This window comes from Passer domesticus, chromosome 6, assembly GCF_036417665.1.
Source record: "Passer domesticus isolate bPasDom1 chromosome 6, bPasDom1.hap1, whole genome shotgun sequence".
Classification (NCBI taxonomy): Eukaryota; Metazoa; Chordata; class Aves; order Passeriformes; family Passeridae; genus Passer; species Passer domesticus.
In genome coordinates, this window is record NC_087479.1 from 54701670 (window position 1) to 54708303 (window position 6634).

The following is a 6634-nucleotide window of genomic DNA, read 5'->3' on the forward strand; positions in this document are numbered from 1 at the left end:
TGTGGAGTTGTTTTGGAATTAATGGGTGCAAGACTTTGGGAATAGAAATCCCTGAAAATCCAGTCCATGGCATTTGCACATGGACATTGGAAATTTTGGTTATAATAAGCAATTTTAGACTGTATTTGTACCGTTGTTTTTTAAAGTGCTGTTTTTTTTTTCCTTTGATCTCTTTATTTGTGGATTCACACAATCAATGACATTGAAAAGAAGGAAAAAGTCCAGTTCCTTGAACAACTGGGCCCAGCCTGATGCTTCCCATTACCAGCAGGGAGATGTCTCATGGCCCTTCCTCACCAAATCCTTGCCCTTGTTTCCATCCTGGTTCTTGCTTCCCAGGAGTTAATTCGAGCTGATAATCCAGCAAGAAACTGGTTACTTGATGGGCAGATTCTCCCCCTCCATTCCATCTGTAAATACTGCTCCTTATGCTTCTGCTTTCCATGTATCTCTGCATTTTCTGGAGCAGCTCAATGCTTTGTCGTTTTGTATTAGATATTTGCTTTACAAATCACTTTGTTTTGCATAACAGGTTATGGCGCATGTAATAAATCACCCAGCCCAATTATTTCAGTTGAATAAATGAGGTATAGAACAAACTCTTCAATTGTTGAAAGTCCTTTTCATTGTTCCCCAAAAACATTTTGGTAATACCACTGTATTTTCTTAATTCCATTGTATTTACAAGATTTAATTTCTATGGGTTTACTTCTCCAAGCCCCACACATGGGGGTTGAAATGACCTTTTTCCCCCAAGCAAAATACAGTTTTTCTGTCAACATGTGAAGCACTTGAGGCTTTTTGACCACAAAATACAATGGTTTAAAATAAAATGGAATTGTCTCATGCATTCCTATTCATTTTTCCTTTTCCCTCACATTGCCATTGCAATTCTTAAATTCTGGGCAAATTTTTCAGCCAAGCTCTGGCAGAGTTTGTACTCAAAACCTTCTGAGGTGTTTATTCTTCATGGAGAAGTGAACCACGAGGTAGCAAATGTCCATGGTCTCAGAAATAAAGGGAGTTAAAAGGCTGCTCTTGGGAGCAGTTACTGCATGAGATCACGCAGTCCATCTCAGCTCCTGAAATATTTCTTACTACTTAACGTGCTCATCATTTCAGGCAGGTCTTGCTGGGAATTATGGATCTACCCCTTTCCCACCATTCCTGTAGAAACAGCGACCACAAATTCCTCATCCTTCTGTGCCAACAACATTGATCACCAGCAGAGGAAAACCCTGCAGAATTCCCAGTGAGAGCCGAGACCTTTGCTTGGAGGAAGTGTTGCTGAGCTGTGGGTGAACTCCATCCTGGCAGCTTCCAGCATGACAAGCTTGTAATCAGCACGTGGGTCTCAGCATTTCCATTCCTCAGAGATAAGTGCGCCTGCATTTCGTGTTTGGGAGCTTTGTGGAATGAAGGTCAGCTCCAGAGCTGCTGGGTTTGGAGTCACACTTGTTCAGTCCCAAGGGAAAGGCTCAGAGGAGAGAAAGTCCCCCCAGCAGAAGCACTTCCAAAAATGTGAACCTTTAGAACTCAGAACTGCTCAACATGAGGGAAGTCACAATCCTGACCCTTCCCGTTTCAGATTTCTTCCCTTTTGCCCTCTTTGCTCCCCTTTGCCCAGGGACTTTTGACTAAGCCAAGCCTGGCCACTCCCTCTGGGGAAAATCCTACAGGGAAGTACTACTAGTCCTTACCCCCTTGTCCTATCTCCAAGTGGAAAGGAAAAAGGAAAAAGTACACCTTTTTTTTTTTTTTTCCCAAGCAAAAGCAATGTCCCAGACTGTGAGAAAAGAATTCTCAAAACCTGACAGAAAGCTCAGACAGTCTTGTACATCTGTATACAAAGGCTAAGATAAAGTGTGCTAACTTAAGCAAGCCATAGAATAGAGATGACATTGTTAAGAGAGAAATTAAACTAAAACCAAGTTTCAACAAGCTTCAAGAAGATCAGATATTTTAGAGAATTAGAACTGTGAAAGATGCATTGCAGCAAGACCACGTGGAGAAAAAAAATAGGTGATTAGTGTTAGAAGTAATAGTGAAACTGTATAGCAAAAACTACTAAGCTAAAAAACATTTATAAAGTATTGTAACCAAGAAATAAATTAGCCTTTGACAGAATAGTGTTAAGTTTTACATCTCTTGTTTCTCACTATTCATCGAGACTGACAATAGAATAAAATCTTTTAAAACACCTCTCAGTTGCCCCATCTCTGTAAAAACTAAGAAAACCAACACCAGGTTAGTGCCTTGTGAGCCCCAAGGATGAGATTGTCTCCCTGCAGCTCTGCCAGGCTCTGACCCTTCCTGCAGGTTAACCAAAGCAGGCAAACAGAGATGTGCTCCTGTCCTCCCAAACCTGGCATCCCATCCCTGTGTCCTTCCATCTTCTGGTTCCCCACTTCTCCAAAGCTCACCAGCTTTCCCACCCTGCTGATCTGTTCCCAACTTCCCCAAACCAGGAACTCTGGCCCACTCAGCCCCTCTCCTTAATCACCACATCTACTCCCTGGTCATACTCAGAATTATCCTGAAGTATATAACAAAATTAACAGAATTAATAACTTCCATTTTTTTCTATGCTGGGTTGTTTGGGGGTTTTTTGTTTTGGTTTGGTTTGGTTTCTTTTTTTTTGGGGGGGGGAGTTGTGTGGGGGGGGTTTTTTGTGGGTTTTTTTTTGTCGTCGTTGTTGGGGTTTTTTTTGTTTGTTTGTTGGTTTTTTGTTTTTTGTTTTTGTTTTAAATAGGCTCCATAACACTAAAATGAAATTTCCTTCCTGCACGTTATCACAGGCCTATTCATCAAGCAGTTCCCTGCCTGAGCTCATGGAATGTTATGGGATTTCAGCATTGCCAGTGTTCTGTCGGGTTCTCGAGATAACCACAGCCTGAGTTGAAAAGCAGATCCCATTCCACCTCTGGAGCACAGCAAATGGAAAGGACCCACCTCAGTTTCCAGTTCCCGGATTTGTTATACAGGGATTATGGTTGTTAGGGTTTGAGGGGGGCCCAGTCTGCACATTTCAAAAGCTGGGGCTCCTCCTGCTTATCTGGCTGTTTTAGAAAGGTATCGCTTTGTTTTTATTTAGGTTTCCTTTTTCCACAGGAATTTGCTCAAAGGAGAGAAATTCCCATTCTATCTAAGCCCACAGGCTGGCTAACTTTCATAATAAAATGAGACCCAGACAAAATAAACTTCTCTGAATAAGGATTGAAAGCTCAGTGTATGTTTTTTGTCTGAATAAGATTAAAATACGAGGTTTTTATCAGAAATGTTAAACATTGATGTTTTGGGAGAAAAGTCAGTAAAAAATTCAGAAGGTATTTGAGTTCAGAGGAGATTAAATGAAATCTAATGGTATGATTAGTCAAAACGAACATAATTCCAATCCAATGCAGCAAAAAAATTGATTAAATGCTACTAAATGATAGATTTCCCTACACAGCCATGGATGTGAAATCCTTACAAAAGATATTTCTGTTGCAGTTCTTTGTCCCTTCCATAAAGCAATTGTTTTCTGAAGTCTCCAGCTGCAGAACCAGGCTGGGACACTCCTTTGCCCCACAAACTTCATGCAAAACAGATCAAACCTTGGCTTATGGACAAAGCACTGGCACAGGAAGGGAGGAGGTTGGTCACACATGCCAAAGGAGCTCTGAAAAGCAGCCCAAAACTGCCCAGGGCTTTATATTTGCCTGACTTTGCTAATTTGGATGGGCCCAGCTTACCACACTCTCCAGGATGTTTATGCCTGTCCTCCCTCTCATTTACTCATTCAGTCATCTTTTTGTATTTGTAAATTAGATCAAGTAATTCTGTCTTTATTCCCTTACTGCTAAGGAAAACATTGTGACAAATGCTATAGCCCCAACCAAAGCATCCCCTTAAATAACAGTCTTCTGTTCAGTTTGGGTTTGGTGTTTTTTTCAGCCACTTTAGTGTATCACAGCCATTTAGAGGAGAGTATCACAAGGCTGTAGGTCAAATTTAGGCTGATCATAGTCTGACTGTCTTAGATCTTTAATTCTGGAGAATATCTACAGAGGTTGTCATCCCAAACTTGTAATCACCTCAGAAAATATTACTTTTTTTTTTTTCTCAAAGAGATATGCTGTGTAATGTGGAGTAAAAAAATTGGGTCTTACTGAAAGAATATTCAACCCAGTACTGAAATGTATCATGAAAGTCAATAATTGAAAGGCAAAGGTGCTGCCAAGGGCCAGGTTTTACTGTAGATGGAATGGGTAGCACGGGGCTCATGATGTGCCTAATACCAACTTTTTACCTTTATTTCTATGGATAGAATAATTCTATCTTTATTTCTATGGCTCTTTCTATGAATTGAGGAGTCCAAATAGTTCTTAACAAATGAGCAGATCCAATGGCTGCCCTCTTACCAAACCCCCCCCCCCAGAAATTTGTGCCTGAGCCCTTCATCTCTTCAGCTGATTTGGTCAGTCATTAGAAAAACAATGGGGTTTGCTAATTATATTCATAATTTATTAATGCTCACAACACCTGAAAATTGCCAATCAAACCTTGCAGTCTCCAAGGTGCACTTCGGGATTTTCCTGCACATCACATACGTAAGAAAGGTAAAGGAGGAGTGAAACTGAAAGTAACTCAAGGTGAAGGATGATTGGCTATTTTAGGGAATTCATAATGCTGATATAGGACAAACTCCTCTCTTGATACCTCCTTTCCTTTTGACAGGGAATGACTGGAAATTATTCTTTATGTAGACTGGCTTTGCACCCACTTTACTGCTGTTTTCATTTGGGTCATGATTTCTTAGGCTGCTTTTGAGTTGTAGGAGACAGTAGCAGAAACCTTATTAAAGTCAGGAGATCTTCCTCTGATTTTTCTCTGCTTCTCCTCTGTCCATCTGTGGAAGGAAATGAAATAGTCTGGCACATTTTGGTTGTGGCAAATTCATGTTGCCTGTTAGCTCCTTTTTCCCCCAGTCACTTGGGATGTTCAATGAATAAAGGTAGAGCATCTCTAATTTAATTTAGGAAGACCCAAGTACACAGCTTAATTTACAGATGGCCACATCAACTTGTTGATTTAATTTTATTTCTCAGTTGAAAAACTCTTATTAAGAGCTTTAAAATAGCAAAGTTTCTCCCAGAAACAGCTGAGGTGAGTGGATGCCTGTCTGCAGTCTGAGTTCCTGTGCTTGTTTGTACTGACCTGCTTAGCTCAGGCTGTATTGTAGAATTTACATTTCTTAACCCAATATCTCTTTGCCAGGTCAAAAAGGGACAGGAAATACTTAAAACCTCTTCCGCAAAATATCCTTGGTGTGGAGAATAAAAGTGTTCTTAGTGAGCATGGCTGAAAGAGCTGCAAGCAAACAACCCTCAAGAAGGGGCAGGTACAGGTTGTACCTTCCAATTCCACTGTGCAATCTTTGTAATGTAACCATGGAGCAAGAGAGAAGAAAATCACAGGATGTTTTACCATTTTCTTCCCATCCTATTTAAGCCCAAGTCTCCAGTCTTTTGGAGTTTCTGAGGATTTCTCCTGTAAGTCAGGTGTATTTTAAGGTTGACAATATATTGGCTGTATGTATTTTTCTGCCTATCTGTGCCATGGCAGAGCCTACCCATCAGCCTGTTCAGCAGATAAAGTGCTAACGGAGATGTCATTTCCCCACAGTGAACAGAATTACAGAATTACATCTCGCAATAAATACTGGCACGAGGAATGCAGAAAGCCTTTACCCCTGCAGGATAAAAGACCTCCAGCCCAGAGGAGAGCAAGGAAGGGCTGGAATTCTCATGCTCCAGTCAGCACTGGAGGCTCAGCTGGGCTGTTTTGAGGAACACTGATCCCGGACCCAGAATTAAAGAACAATTAATGGTTGCTTTAAACAAGTATTTCCAAATCTGTTGGTGTGACAGCTGCCTTTCCATGTGTGCTGGCTCCAGGAGTGCCCACTGGCACTGCTGCCCTTTTCCTTCCTGCATGCTCAGCACTCTCTGAGAAATAAATTTGTGTCTTCCTCAAGGCCATATCCATCCCAGGGAAGCTGAACTAAATAATTCTTCCACTAAAACTTCCATCAAAGAATTGAAAATTCTTCTGTGTGAAAAAAAAACCCAAACAAATAAAAGGACCAAAAAATGGCCAAACAAAGCACAAACCCCCAAGCCATAAAAATAATATGAAAACAGGTGAGGAGATCACCTACATAAATTCAGATTTATTCCTAATTTTTGCCTGTGCTTCAATAGTTTTTTACTTGAAGTCCAAACTCTTCAAGTCCACTGGGCAATTCTATTCCCCAGCACCCCAGTGACGAATGGATCATAAATGTGTTCCAGGAGCTCTAGAATTATTCACCAGGCACCTGCAAACACACACAGGGTAAGACCCTGCTGCAGCAGAGGAAATGAGAAATTTGGGAACAGCTGTCCCTGGGAAGCTGGAGCACACCTTGCTGAGGAGCAATGAAAGATTTAAAGTTAAAAAAAAAAAAAACAACCCAAAACAACATATAATTTTGATTCACTGGCATTAGTAACTAAAACATTGTAGTAATAACACATTACACTCTGAGAATTGCCATGGCAGAACAATTACCTAATTGGAAAGTAAAATTAATGACACCATATTTTAATGA